At 37.6% G+C, this 16758-nt stretch overlaps 2 protein-coding genes across 2 annotated transcripts in view; both read right to left on the reverse strand.

Annotated features, from left to right (window-relative positions):
• slc29a1a (solute carrier family 29 member 1a) overlaps positions 1 to 14002 on the reverse strand; it is a 33329-nt gene extending 19327 nt beyond the window's left edge. Inside the window, exon 1 of the mRNA XM_072676808.1 lies at positions 13984 to 14002. The gene's annotated coding sequence lies outside the window, so the exon portion shown is untranslated. The remainder of the gene's footprint in view (positions 1 to 13983) is intronic.
• The window catches only part of LOC140554459 (arginyl-tRNA--protein transferase 1), a 320650-nt gene that overhangs the window by 228600 nt on the left and 75292 nt on the right, over positions 1 to 16758 (reverse strand). The gene's annotated exons all lie outside the window — the stretch shown is intronic.

Genomic DNA, 16758 nt, shown 5'->3' on the forward strand with positions numbered 1-16758 from the left:
ACAAGTTCACATCTACACACATCTGTAATGCATGCAAGATAGCACACCTAATTCATGACCTTGTACTCCAAAAATGCAGAATGTACATAAATTTAAAATGGGGCAATAGAGTCACTGGAAGGTTGATGGTTAATGGATAAGACAAATTTGATCAGCATGGTTGCTCACTCCCAGGTAAACACAGCATTGCTTGCTTTTTTTATTGTACATCAGGGGTTCCCAAACCGCAAGGTCTGCACAATTTTGTGGTGTCCTTATTCTAACACACCTGACTCAGCATATACGGAGCGTCATAATTAGTTAAAAAGTTGAATTAGATGTGGCAGACACATTCATCTTTATAAGAAAAAACAAGACTTTGGTGCACAAGTTTCTAGAAACCAACATATGGTCAAAATTATACATACATGGTCACGTATATACTGTTGTGAAAATCAAAGCACACCCTCACTAAATTCTATGGTTTAAGGGCATACATGTCTGGTATTAACAAGTCTTAAAATTTGGTAAATACAACCTCAGATGTACAACAACATATGACAAATAACACCATTTATAAAAAAAAATGAAAAAGCCATGTGTACAAAAAAAACTAAATGCACCCCATAAATCAATAGCTTACAGAGCCACCTTTAGCAACAAGTAATGATTTTCTTAATTACTTTCAGTCTCTCACATTGTTCTGGAGGACTTTTGGCCCACTCTTCTGTACAACTTTGCTTCAATTTATTCATTTGTGGGCATTCATTTATGCACAGCTCTCCTAAGGTCCCGCCACAGCATTTCAATTGGATTTGGGTCTGGACTTTGACTAAGTCATTGCAACACCTTGATTCTATTGTTTTCAGGCATTCTGATGAAGATTTGCAGGTGTGCTTGGGATCATTGTCCTGTTGCATGACCCAATTACAACCAAGCTTTGGCTGTTGGAAAGATTGCCTCACATTTGACTCTAGAATTCTTTGGTATACATAGGGGTTCTTGGTCAAGTTAATGACTGCAATCAGCACCCCTTCACCACAGTTGACAATTGGTATAAAATGTTTGTGGTGATATGCTATGTTTGTTTTTGGCCAAACATGGCACTGTGCAGTATGACAATACATCTTGACTACCTCAGATTGATGGGCAGCAACAATTGCTGATGTCTTTCCATCCTTGACACTGTGTTAACAAAAACTGCCAAAATGTCTGCTTTTTTAGAGATGGTAACACTTGCCAATGATCAATTAATCAAGGGCATTTCATTAGCAGCACCTGTCTGCTACTTACCCTCCTATTTCCTACGGAAGCAGTAGGAGTGTAGTTTTTTACACACTGCTTCTGCATTTTTGCCTAAATAGTGTTTTTTTAGTATTTTTTGTTAAATAAATAGTGAAACAGTGTAATTTGTCATGTGTTCATCTGTTGTATTTACCTAATCTTTTGACCAGCAAAGGAACAGATATTGTTTTTATTATGTCCTGATACATCGAACCATAAAAATCAAATAGGTTGTACTTTTTTTTTCACATGATTGTGCATGCATATATTTAGATTATTTATGATGTGGTGCTGAAAGTATCAAAATGTCTTATATTGCCATCATACAATGCAATTGGAAAGCCCAAGTTGCTCAGTGCAGATCCGAGAAGGATGATCATAGGTCATAGTCAGAAATATCTCTTTCTAAATATCTGCAGATTTCAAAATCAGTTCACAAATTGTACAAAAGTTATTGGAAGATGTAGTTTGCCAAGATCAATAAGAAGACCCAGACGATCACTCTCAACTGAGAGGAAATTTTGGCCCTGTGTCGGTTTCAGAAAAGTGTTATACTGTTGAGGAATGGCCATATCTAGGCAGTGCCTGGATTGTGTGATGCTGATTCCATTCCCTCACCATTGATAGTGCTACTGGGTTATCACAAATGTGGATAATGTTTTATCTTGTGTTTTTTATTCCTAATATTTTTTTAAATGCTCCTTGGTCAGTCTGACTAATGGTACTTTAAATAAGAGGTGTTTTATCCAGAAAAGGGGAATATTTTTTAATGATTTACAGGTAGAGGCCAATTGTCAACCAACTGTGTCCTTGTAAGGACAGCATCGTCATGAGTGTAAACTTGGAGCTTCCACAGCACTGAAGTTGAATGCAAACAGTCATTTTTGTCACAGAATACTTTCTTACATGAAACCAATATCACTCTAAATCAACTATCACCGTGTCATTTGTATTCCAAATCAATTTGATGAAATTTAAGAGAGCTGAAGACTTGTACTGTATATTCAAATAACCTCCCCCAAACACTGTAAAACACTGTACACAACTGACAGCACATCACGGTAAACATGTATTTATGTTTTTGTTCCGTCCTACACCTGACTCCTTACAAGTCTTCTTAACAAAAGAATAAATCGCTGTCTGTAGTTTCTGATAATTCCTTCTAGTTGACTCTATAAAACAGATTCAGACCCAATTTTCAAAAGTGGACATATTTACCAACAGGTTAGGGTAAATGCTTCATCTGTAAGACAGAGCCCACAGCATGTGGTTAGGGGTGGGCAAAATTATGATATGTATTATTAATAAATATCATTAATATTAATTATTCATATGAATATTATATTATTATTATTGTGATCAATTATGTTATTGTCATACACAAAATGCTTTTCTAAGCATATTGAGGATATAGTCAAAAATATTTTCACATTTCCCATTTCACATATTGCCCAGCCCCATATGTGGCCTTGCTCAAGTTGAATATGAGCCTTTTATGAGCACATCCCTTTTGATACCTTTAGGAAGCGAATATATGAAGAATTATGAACTACTCATGACTGTGTATTTGCTAGTTCGGAACGTGCCATTAGCATATGGTTGCAACAGAAGTCATTTTAAGAAGATTTTATTACATGTAATTCAGGAGCATTTCTACAGTCCACTCATCATTATCTTTTGACACATTTGACTCAGTGTTTCACTGGAGTTTGAAAACGGAGAAGGTCTAATAGAACTGTACCATCAACAGGCCTTTCCTCTACAAGACAGAGTAAAGTTAAAGTTGCAGACCAGGAAGAAGAATTTGGCTAACCTTATCCTGACCTTATCCTGCGCCAGTGCAATGCCTACATGGTTGATATTAGATGCTGACAGGAGAGGTACCTCAGTGGGACAGTGCAAATTGTCCCTCCAGATTCCAAAAAAAAAGCAAGTATGGCCTTGCTAAAACTACTGTATTTGATTAAAGAAGATTCAAGACTATAGGCTGATGATACAGATCATCAAGAGTAAAAACTTTTACTCTTGAAAACACTAAAAAGTTTAAAATTTCACTGTGGAATTTCCCCAGCACGAGTCCAAAAGACCTCAGTGCATTGTGCACAATGTTACTGCAAACACAAAGCAATTAATTCAGCTGACACTCTGACACATATGTTACCATTTTATTTGCTGGAATTCCTGATGGGAAGAGTTGTGTAAGCCTAGTGCCTGTTTTAGTTATAAAGTTTCTCTTTCCCCAAGGGCACACAAAGGAATGAATGCACTGTGCGTGATAAGCCTAGTAGTCGAGGAGAACAAGGAGGGAGGTGGAAAGATCTTTTTGCCATATGTCATGAAATATGATCTGCTCTCTGAATCCTCTTCCATTAGGTCTTATAAAATGGCATTCATTTTGATTACAAAATGTCAGAACACAGATACTGACCATGAATACAGTTTTTTTCCCCATAAGTGCTCAGACAGTACTGGAGGCAATTTAATTTGCTTGTGTTGTGATCAGGTCGTGTTTTCTGCAGTCTAAAGTACATTGCCAACATTTCTATTTCAACATGAATGTGAAAGATATAACAGAATTCATTGGGACAATAGAGAATTCAAATGTTTGAACTCCTAAATGCAGAAAAGTGTGTGATGAAGAGTTCTTTCACCTACAGGATGTGAGACCTTTCTTGAAAAACGGTTCAAATTATGCACTCAAAAAACTGGGCTGTTTACCCTTTCAGAACATTCCATCATCTCAGTTTATTATCTGTGGATATGAAGGGGGTCATCCTGCTTAACCTTTCAAGGAGGGGCATCCTGTCACACGCTCCACGCACAGGACCCTGCCATTGTTCTCATGCCACGATCACCTGGGCCACGGTGGCCAAATACAGCCAGCGGAAACTTCATCCATCGCTAGACCATCTCTTCATGTATCATGTCATCGTCATTGAGGACCAATTGGTTTCCTGCTTACATTATGCTTTGAACACATTCCACCATGTAGAAACAGTGTTTTATCCACTATTATTGAAATGAGTTAAGATTAATAAATGCTATAGAATAACACAATACAAGGAACACTATCTGAACACTAGCCTTCACTTTATCAGGAAATCATGAAAACAGACATAACACTGTTAGCGTGCTAGCTAACCACAGATCACATGTCCTCTCTCAAGGCCAATATGCACACACACAAAAGACATACGACCATTTGTTACAATCCCAATAAGCATATATTGTTAGGCATTATATTTTTCAGTACAGTACTCTCATTTACTGTCATATCAAAACTCTGCACATACAGCGTTCCTGCATATCTCCAAAACACTGCACATTGTGCAGCTAATTAATAGGGAAATGGTAAAACTATACAAACATGTTTGTAACAAGCAGAGGACAGCTTAAACAAAGCTTTGACCCCAACTCATAAAGGCTTAGAGAAGAACAGCTGGAACACCACACACAACAACAACCTACTGATTTACTTCCTCCACCTCTTATGTCATCACCAGGGATGCCCAAACCTTTTTCCTGGGTTGGCCAAAGTGGTGTGTTGTACTAAATTATATTCTTAAATTAGTTCAGCAATACAATGTAAAGTTTTAAAACAAATTTAGTACATTGGACATGGTATAAAAATGTGCTTTCTCTCTCACTGGGCTGTGGGATTTGTATAACTTTTTTGTTGGGCCAAATCACCTTAGGACATGTTTTTTATTCTGATATGATGCCTAATATATTTAAACTGTATATATGTCATAAATCTTCCTACCGTGCAGTTTTGTATAGTTTGTTAAAGTTGTAAAATTGTAAACAATGCCTTTAGTTTTCTCACTTGGTTTTGTTCTCACATGGTTCTGTAGAAGTCTCAAATAGTTCATTTGCAATGTGCATTGAATAGATATTGTTACGACTCTTTAGAAAGGTAGGTATCTATATAATATATATATATTATGGTATCTATATTTCACCTCATTGTTTTGTAATACGTATTTCATTGTTTATTATACTTAGTTCATGCCTAATCATGTCTACTGGTTGCCTGACTTGCGCATCACCTCCTGAATGGATAAAATACATATACATTTATAAATAAGTAAATAAAACTGAAAAGTTGCTAAATGTGGATCCAGAAACAATTTTTTGCAAATGTATTTTTTTTTATAAATACATTAATATGCCATAAATTAAGACAACATAAAGTGTACTTGAATTCCTGTTTAATTTACCATTTAAATTAAAGACCTGAAAATAACACATACCAATGCACAAAAATGCTATATTGGATGTACATTCAGCAGCCATGATATAACTGCTGCCGCAGAAGTTAATTTATTACATTTATTGAGATCAAGAAGAACTTTATTGCCATCCAAGTCACAAATATACACTTCATATGTATATGTTATATTTAATAATACTTATTAGTTATTTTAGATTGATAGTAAATCCAAAAGCACAACAACTGGACTTTTTAAAAGATTTGTTGTAAAATGCATGGTTTATTATTTTTTTTGTTAAATTTAAATACTATGTGAGTAATGTATAAATTTTCCAGAAATAATAACTATACAGTTCAGTATGCTAGTCCACCCCTGGTTATCTGTGCAGTGCCCTATGTGGCAATGCCTGTAACAGCTCACAAAATAATCAAATCAACTTTGTTCTTCTAACAAACAAAGTCTTTAAATAGTAAACCTCACACTGACGCTTGCACAGATGTGTGTTGTGGGAGGGTAGTGCCCCAATTATTTATTATTGCAAAATGAGGGATGTGTGGGTGGGAATCTCCTCCTGTGGTGGGGTGTGCTGTGTATGTGCAAGTATGCATGTGTGATCATGTTTCTGTGGGGGAAAAAAAACACAAACAGGTAGTCACAAGCAATATCAAAACATCCTCTTTTACACATCTGTGCCAAAAGTGCTCATGGTGTTGCACAAGTGCCACACTGTCCATCATGCAATCCAGTACATGTTAAAATGGATGGTAAAAACTGGTGTTAAAGCTAGGCTTTGTATGTACTCTTTGCCCATACCTAAAATCCACTTGATGAGCCAAAGACTGATGTATGACGTTTGTGGCTTGTGGTACAATTACGCACACTTTACGACCAGCACATATTATATTAACCAGCACACTCTTGCCTCAAACTATAATGGTTGTTATGTAATCTCAAAGACACCTGTGTAGCTGCTGGGCCTGTGAAATCATGTGGCATTTTTACCTTAAAATGACAGAAATCATGCTGATGCTCCACTTGAGGAACAACAGCACCACTATTGTTTCTATTCCAGGCTCAGCATGCCATAAACTGCACTATGTAACTCTGGTAAAGTGGGCAGGACAACATTCGCAAGAACTCCATAATGCTGTGATAGTATACTACCACATTGGTCCACATGGTTCTTTCCCTTTAGATTCCTTTAGGTTCCATATCTCTCAGCTTGTAAAATGCACATGAAAAGTGTATCCTTTAGGGGTTGCTAAACGTGCAAATTCCACTTCCTGACAGTAGGGGAAGCCCAGAAGCAAGGAATGTAAATTTTTGCAACATTATTTTAAGATGGTCACTCACACACTTTTTTTCAATGCTAAAAAAAACTAATTTTGTCAATTTTTTTGGGTCTCTAGATTTTACTTTTTGCCAAAAACAAAAACAGAAAACTGTTAGTAAATACACTGTATTTAGGGGCCCCTGTCTGCCCCTGTCTTTTAAATATTAACTTTTCACATTTCTCCTCCATATAGGGCCCCTGGTGGTAGTGTCTGTTTATCATGCAGTTAGCTAGATGAGCAGGGTTGCTCTCCTTAACTCCAACAGAAGGCTGTCATGGCCAGTCCAGGGAGTGTTAAATCAGTAAAATCCAGAGCGAGGGAGACAAGGGGTCTTTAAAAATGCATGAGAAATAGCAAGTATGGTGTCAGACGGTGAGATTACAGCCAACTGCATGAGTCTCATGGTCAAAGCGTGAAAGTTGCCAGCCCCGGCTATGGTAGACAATAGGAGGCCCTAGATAGGATTTTACATGGGAGGCCCCACTCCAGATGAGCAGTAACAACTGTAATTGTCTGTTTAATCTGGTATATGAATCAGGCATGCGTAGAAATAGAGGAAATCAAATTAATCTGATATTATCTTAAATATGTTTTTACTAACTGTACAACCTGTTGATATATGCATCTCACATCAACACAAATTACCCAATTTTAGCCCAAAGCTTTTGGAGATCATTGACAAAAGGCCCAAATCAGATGCAAACTGTTATTGGCTTGGTTCTTCACAGTTGGCAAAGTGTTCTTTTTATTGAATACAGTTTTTTTTATTCTATGCTGTACCTTTGCTGATATTCCAAAAGTTGTATTTTTGCTTATGTCAAACATACCAGTTGGGCATGGCCATTATGTTTTGTTCATACAGTTGGACCCCAGTGGCCTTTTTTGAAAACCCTACAGGCCAATGAGTTAACAGGTAAAAACATGAGTGTTAAATGTTTGGGTTATGATACTAAAAATGTATTCACCTTTACATGTTACACATATTTAAATTACCCTACATTTAATTTTTAAGCTACAAATGTTTTAGTTCTTTGTGCCTGATATTTATTTTGTTTGGCCCATTTATTCTGAACTATTGAATTATAACTAATAAGGTTAAGTTAATACAATAAATATATATTCAGAAAAATATTTAGTTCTGATAATTTAACAGAAATGGCCTGTTTTTAACGATGCCACTGTCCACTTGTTTAATGTTGATCCGTCAGTAAGTCAGTAAGTCTTTTTTTCCACCTTGAAAAGTCTAACCTTAAACTCAGTGCAAAACATACAAGTGGTGTTAAAGCCACATTTGTAGTCCAAAATTACACTCTACTCACTGTTTCTCTGTTTTCTGTCTGAAAGCAACCGTCAACGTCTGGCGGAAATTTGTCTCAAACATGTTCCATCAGCCCCTCTCTGGCTACAGAGAGGTGGGTGCAGTGAAAGCATTATGAATCATAACCATGTGAGGAATGCCACAGGCCGCACTGATCCCGGCCTACGAGTCAGTCTGCACTCAGCAGCACACACAGTCAGTTTATCCCCAGTCACTGCACAGCAATAGCAAGGTATTCCCCATCATAGCCAGCTGGTGTGAGGCCAGAGTGGGGAAGTTGATTCAGGCAGACAGAAGTAAAAAGACCTGTTATTTCTGAAGGAAGTGCATAATGTCATCTGTGCTATATATATATATATATATATATATATATATATATATATATATATATATATAGTCTTTTTGCATGTAATGTTGCTTTTAGCAGCACAGCCCACCAGATTTGTTATTTTGTAGTAGATGCAATGTTTTTATGCCCATATTTGGAACACCGGGTCTAAGCAGAGTCTAGACGGAAATCAGGGGTGTTTTCAAAATCGCCTCGCAACTGGCAGGGCTTGTCAAACTGCTTCTCAAATTCTCGGCTCTTTTGCGGGATGGGCTCATTATCACTGGTTTGCTTTCACACAAAAGAATTCCACATGTACCGCAGGGAAGAGCAGCACTTTTCTGCCGTCATGGCATTTCACCATGCAGGAACACCTGCAAACAAGGAGTCACTTTTACACAAAAAGGTATTTAGCCATGCAGATGGTAAATTGAACCAATCACGCAACCCCACACACGCCGCTGGGACTGGATAGCTACCACACCTGTTAAACCGAATGTAGAGGGTTCTGAACAAGACAAGACAACCATATTTACCATTTATGTCGAACACAGGTAGAATTTGGCTTCTGCCCTTAACTAAACACATACTTATTTATCACAAAATGTGATATTTTAAAATATTAAAAGATCAGACCCAGAGTGACCAAATATTGGCATAACGAGGACTACAGAATGATGCACAATGTCTGTGGTCAATTGCAAAGCGAAGGAATGTCAACAAGAATTCTTTCTCCTTGACCCACTAAGAGTGAGCTTTATTGGAAGGTGAATGTAATAAAATGGCAGTTTAAAAAGGCAGTTAGTGCTTAATTATACAACACAGTACATGGCTTAAAAACACAAAGTAATTCAGTACTTGCTTAAAAACAGATGGTAAACTGACTTGTAATAGGAAGAGACCTCTCGACAGCTGTATAACACCTTACATCACACACTAACAACTAGAGGGTCTACAGATAATAAGAATAAGAAGCTAGCTCTGTAATTCTAGAAGCTAGTACGGATATCAAGTAAGAGGCAGCAAAGAAACAGAATACATGTTTTCAGAGGAAGCTAGTAAACTTAGCTACATAACACACTGACATTGGTACTGGTTAGAGACACAGTTTTACACCAGCAGTTTCAGGCCAGTGGTACTGAACGCATGTGCAGTAGAACTGCATGATTGTGCCGTGAAGACAGCGACTGTTTGGTAAAAGAGCGTGATTATTGTCTGTATGTATATGTCACCATGCATACCATATACGGGACTGGATATCTTTGTCATTTCAATAATATATTATGCCTGGTTTAAGCCTGTTTGAGGAAGTTTTATTTCTGTGTGTAAGTGTATAAATAAAGTACACATTATTAAAGGCAATTTCAACCTTTCAAACCGTTAATTTGAGGAAAATCAGGCAATAGTTTGTGCTGATAATTATTTTAGGGTGTTTCGGGTGTTTACATAACCCATTTGCTTAGCCAGGCCACATCAGCTAAAGTGTGTGTAATATTTACCCTGTGACTGTCTATATGCGTTCAAAAAACGAGAGTTTATTTTAGCCTAAAACTGAATTTTATGCTCAGTGTAAGCCTGTTTGAGTTTCAGCTACTGCACCATATAACTTTGGTGAAGCAGTTATGAAATCTCTGGACAGCTGCATAACACCTTACATCTCACTAATACACTAACAACTAAGGGCCTCAGATAGCTATAAGAACAGTCTAGCTCGGTATTCCCAGTACAGATATCACAGAGTCTGCAAAGAGACAGAAGACAATGTTTTCAGAGAAAAGTTCAGAGAGTCTGTTGGACTAGTAAACTTTGTGCTATGTAGACAGGGACTGTTTGATAAACAGGCGTGACTATTGACAGTATGTATATGTCACCATGCGTGTTAACATTCAGGAAGGAATATATCTTTGTAATTTCAAAAACATATTATGCTCAATCCATTCACTGCTGACATTGTGAAACTGACCCCCCCAGCAGCACAGCACAGTTCTCTGGTATGTCGTGGAATTCCTACAAATTTAACAAGGCTAATTCATTCAGGCTGCTTTTTTTTGCTTCTAAATTAATGTGAGGTAAAATCTTGCTTTGCATGTTATTTTGATTCAACCATCGAAACCTTCTTAGTTTAGTTTGTACAGAACTATGTGATTGCTTTGGATAATAATAAAGCTGATACATGTGAGATTTCTCTATGGTTTACATCTAACAGCCACCCCTTTCACCAATGCCTAAAGCAGACTAAGACACCCATAGCAAAGAAAATAATATTTCAGCCACTCCACCCTCTGCTATTTCACATTTCCTTCTGCTCTCATTAGATCGTTGTCTAGATGGATGTAAACTTTTGCTCGTCTGTATATTTTCTTATTCACTTCCCACTGGCTTTGTTAATCCATCCAAACAGCAAGATGCTTACTTTCATATCACACTAAAATGAAAATGCATGCCAATCTTTTACATTAAATATACTCCAGGGGTTACATTTTTTTGCCACCCACAGACATTCGTTTGAATGCATATTTATTTCTGGCCATGGAGCTTTTACTGTTTAATATTCAGGTTCATTCAGTTACCGCAATTGCTAGTGATCTCCAGAATGTTCACATCACCACATCATCATTGTGTCAGGTTTGTACATGGTGGCAGTGGTGGCTCAGCAGTTAGAGCACCTGGCTATTGATGACAGGGTTGTGGGTTTGATACCTGGGCTCAGCGAAATGTCATTGTTGGGCTCTTGAGCAAAACCCTTAACCCTCTCTGCTCCACCTCTAGGTACATGTGTTCATAGTAAAATACAAAAAAACTATCAGCTTCAAAATATAAAAGTAATAGAAAGTAATCAGATTATGTTAAAATTACATTTCTGTTAATGAAATACATTTTAAAGGAACCCTCCCTACCCTGCTATTATAATGGAAACATCCAGGTTTCACTGTATTGCACTTTGGCCTAGTTCAAATGGCCTACTGGTTTTAGGTTTCGCTGAGTGGCAGAACTTGTAAGAATGCCACTTTAAAGTCCAAAACATCATGGGCCATTTTCTAGACATGGATTACACCTAGACTTGGACTAAGCTGAAGCATCAAAAGGTAATTCACAATCGGAAATTCTTATTAGTCTAGGCTTAATGTTAATCTGGGTCTGGGAAACTGGCTGTACTTGATTTTTTCTTTTTTCGTTTCTGAAGATCAGCCACATGCACAGACTGCTGCCTTTGTCCTTTTTCTTTTCTTGGCCAACCAAGGTGTGGTTAGCTTGTAGTTAGTGATTCATAGGCTATATTTTGAAGTCTTTATGGAAGTTACTACTAACAGCTGGTCTCCTGGTTTTGTGACCCTATTAACTGCTTTATGACCAGCATAGTGTGTCATATACAAAAAAACATCTTAAAATCATTGTAGCACAACACTGGGCTAAAACGTGCCACTATCTTAAAGGGTTTGTGGCATGTTAGCAATTTTTTTTATTGTGTAACACCTATACGGCCAGGAAAAAGCAAGTATGGTATCCCATACTCATTTTCTCTTGGCTGTATGGATGTGTTTTTTACAAGCTAGTGTGTGTCTAAAGTCACCACCTTAGCACTATTAAAATGTTGTGGCAGGACCTAAAAAGTGCAGTTTATGCTCACCGGCCTACCGGCTGAAGCGGTTCTGCAAGGAGTCAAAGTGTTCTGAGATACTAGCTAACAACCACAGACAGCATCTGGTTTTTATGGCTTTTCAGTCTAGTTTACACAAAGTGGAGGTGTTGTGTGAAGATAATGACGACCCCAGCTATAACAAAATCTTTGTCTTGAGCACTTGTGTGTAGGTTAAAGGTTTCTTGCTCCTGGGCTCCCCTTACAGTTGGAAAGTGTAATTAGAGATAAATAACCATCACTGAAAGTGTAAGACGTATATGTACTTAGGCGGTAGAGTAATATTACATAGATTTACACAAAAATTACTTATTACTTATTACATGAAAAATGAGTTATGCAGCATTAAGCAGTTAAGCTTAGTGCAGTTAGCAGCGCGCCGAGCATAAAGTAGCAAGGATACGGGTCAGTGGAGCATTACAATAATTTTGAAGCTGTTATTTTAAGGTCAAAATGCTACATAATGCTGCCCCAGACCAGCATAAGCTAGCTTAGACTAACATTGTAGAATTCATGTTGATGCTGTTGTTTTATTCCAAGAGGTATCACTAAAATTATATTTATTTCTCTGTTACTACAGTTGTGTGTGAACATTTGGAAATATGATAGAAATTACCAAATTTAAACTATAACACAATTCTGAACATCCATGTAAAATCTTTTTCTCACATCCAGACAAAACAAAACTTTAGCAAAACCTTAACATTTTTAAGTCACTCTGGATAAGTTTCATTTTGCCAGACACAGATCAAGCATAGACTGAAATAATTTTCAGTGCTGATTTACTGTTGCTTCAATTTAGTCAAGCTTAGTCAGTAATTCTTGTCTGGTCCAAAGCATTTTAGTTGAGTTGTTATGTACTAGCTATGCTAGTCTTGCTAACAGCTAGTCATAGTCACTACTTTAAGCAAGACTATACCTCTGAACCCAGCTTAAAATTGACCTGGCTGATTTGTAACACAAATGTAAAGCTGTGATTGCAGCATATTTCTAAAATACTGTATATTTTTGAATATTATACACCTTTTCTGATTTTCTGATTAAGACTTCTGTTCTTTAATTTTATTAAGGTTTAAAATTGCCCTCGCTGGCCTCTTATGTCTGTATGTTTTTCTGATGCTCTAGAAGGTCATTTCAGACCTAAACTGTATAATTTCACCAATCAAGTACTAAACAGTGGCAAAATTCCCTTCCAGATAGATTCTGACGCAACTAAATCCCAAGCTTTGGCATTGACAAACTGATGCCAGGAATGAAGAAAAAAGGAGACACTTGGGTGTCATAATTAGACACAGTTTTGGGCAGGTTAAAGGGCTCAGCCAAAGAAAGCCCATTTTCCATTAAGTGAAAATGAGTCATTACTCTGATTACCATTTCAATACATCTCAAACCAAACATGGGCCACTTTGAGGATGTTCTAAAGGCTCATCTGCAGCTATTTATTGGGCTTTTCTCATGTGATCTCCTGCTGTTAAGAGTCCTGAAAGAGTGTGTGTACTGGCTCAACTGTGTTTAAAGCACCAAGACCCTGAACAGCCAAGAAAACATTAACTGCCTTCCCACAGCTGGCTATGCAGGCTATGCAAGCTCGTTCACATGCCCATGTTGCTTTGATCTGCCTCATAAGAGTCTGTTCTGCTTAATGCAGGAGCACAAAGTTTCCAGTACAATCATTTGACATCACTTCCCTGCAATATGCCATTCAATTACTGCTGTTTTAATTTTTATTTAAGAATGCCACATAGTACAACTCAGTGTCAGCAGGACAAGAACACAGACAGGCTCGAATGCTTTAGGCCCTTCAGTGATCGTGTGCAGACTGCTATTAGCCCATTGCTCAGCGAGAACACACATTGTCTTTGTCAACACGTCACACTACATTTACTTACATTGAAAAACAGCTGAGTGGACTCCTCATATCTTCCTGACTGCTCTGCATTGCACCCTTCCCCCCAAGGCTCTTTTAGGTGTCTATCACAATGGCCAAAAGACTGCTCGCTGATTCCCATGCGAGTGTTGCACTGCTCCACATTAAGAAAGTGCCAGCTCCAGATTCCATCTGTGACCGTGAAAGCCTTGCTTTGAGCAGCTTTTTTTTTTACTCTGGCTATTGCCTCATGCATTGCACACTTATGAGAAATGTTACACATGCCTGCCATAACACATTGCACTTTCTTGTGCGCATTGCACTTTTCTCGTCTTGTGTTTAAGAAAGAAAACTTTAATAGCATATTCGGCTTTATGAAAATTCAGTAATTAGGCTGCTCAGCACAGAAATTATTTTTCTGTTCTCTGTAGTAGGACTTTTTGACATTCTGGTCAAAACCCAAATCTGAATATGTCTGATGGTTGGAACTTAATTTGTGCCTCCAGAGTTCAAATAAACAAATAATAAATAAGAAGGTCCTTACGATAATATTCTTAGCTTAACCAAATAGCACAAACATTTATGACAAATGATATGATAAAAATCCCACTAATATTTGAAAAATCATTGACCTCTACTTACATTTATTTACCTTACAGAGGTGGACAAACGTAGCATTAAGATTCATGGTGTATACTCTGGGCTACTTTTAAACTTGAACTGGATGGATTATTAAGATGGTTTAGCATAGTGAATAACACCACTACCACCCTCCACATGACAGACAACGGTTTGACTCTGCACCTGGGCAAACTTACTTGTACGCCCTTAAATGTACATATCCAATACTATTAAAACATGCAGAATAAATCAAATAAAAACACCTTTTTTTATATAAAACACTACAAAAACAATAAATACACACAATCTAGTATGACAAACTAGTAAGTCACCATTGTTCCCAGTGATGTCATATGGGTGCATTGGACTCAGTCCTACAGAACATTAGATAATCAATACACTTTCTGTTGGGTGATGCGACAATCTACTTTTATGTCTAGGCTATTTATTTAGAGCACTGGTTGTAAGTAATGAAACTGTGCTTGTGGCCCAGTCTGCCACATAGAGGGCAGTTACCCACTATGCTCTACCAACTGCTATTTGACCTTTCATCATATGTTTGGCTTCATTATTAGGTGCGCAGCGATCATGAGTTTTGTCAGCTGATTTATTTCCAGCCAAATTAGTTGATGACTGCTTTGTTAGACTCTTTCAAAGTCAAAGTTTGCCAAAGACAATGGCACTGTTAGTTTGCTGTTTATTTGAGGCATTTTGTGGATGAGCACTACAATATGAAATGCATAGGCTGGTGGGTAGGCCTAAAATCAAAGGTTTACATCATTTACTGTATATATGAAATTGCAATACAGATTGGCTGAAGTAACAAAAATTCTGCCTATTTTGATCCTGGCCATTTCTGATTGCACCCTTATTTATTTTCCATGTGCCCCACATTCGTGCCCTACAGCCCACAACTGTGCCACTGTGCTACAGTCACATGGAGGCAGCAGTGTCACATGCCGCTCACTGATATTATAAATAGAGCTCAGTTCAACTGGAGTAATATTTAGGCTGGCAGGTGAAAGCACCAGGCACACACAGGACATATGACACATGCCTTTTTAAATGCTTTACATGACACATGCAAGGGAAGACAGTGGCCCATACACTATCGAAGCCAATATGTACTATAAAATGTGCACTATAAATATATATTTCTGTGTATGTATATGTGAGAAAACCTATGGGTGAGTCAATAACCTTCTCATTTAAGGTAACACTCCAGTAATCCTCAACTCATATTAGGGACTTCTGCAAAACATAAGAAAAGAAACATGGTAACTCAAAATACATGGATGAGCAGGTGCTCCAGTCAATAATGATGTACTTCAACTCTGGCCTGTTATAAGTGTGCTTTCGAGTCGTGGATCTATTATGAGCACAACATAATAGGCATGCAACAAGGCATGACATATTATGACATTTGTCATGACATGTTTTAAAATCACACAAAGTCCTTTTCGCAGCTTTAAATTTGATATATTCTCTAATGGGATGACATGCAGTTTGCACTCAACACATAAAGTTCTGTAATGAGTTCTGCTCTTTGCATCAGTGAGCAAAATTACAACTACAACAAATGTGCTTATCCTCAAATGTGAACTTGCCCTCACATGCACCAAAACCACTACACTGGACCCCTGCACTCTTGCAATGTGAGAGAGAAAGAGAGCAGATGAAAAATTAAAACAGTGTAATAGAGAATTACACTACAAAGGAGAATAAAAATTAAGAATAAAACATTACAAAGGAGAATAACTCATTGAGGGGTTATGGGGTTTAGGAGGGTTTATATAGGGTGAGTTCCTATAATGTGGGACACTGCCTAAGTCAATAGAATATGCGTTAACACAAGCTAGGATGACATGTGATCAAAATCACATGATGTTTCAAATGTCCAATCTTAGATTAGGGTGGAGCAATCTTTGAACAGGAAGCACCACCAATACGAAAATGTCTAATAAGATTAATAACTAAATAAAAGGCCTTGGGTTCAAGAGGTTAATGGCCCAATAATCCACAGTGTCAACAAAACCATTCTCTGGATCCACTGTGTGTTACACACTACAGCTGTTTGCAGACTGACTCCAGAGGGCGGTCCAACAGGCCTCCACTGTAATTCACACTCAGAGTTGCTACTTTCCATTCTCTCTGCTGTCAACCCCTAAAAAAACAT

This window comes from Salminus brasiliensis, chromosome 4 (genome assembly GCF_030463535.1).
Source record: "Salminus brasiliensis chromosome 4, fSalBra1.hap2, whole genome shotgun sequence".
Lineage (NCBI taxonomy): Eukaryota > Metazoa > Chordata > Actinopteri > Characiformes > Bryconidae > Salminus > Salminus brasiliensis.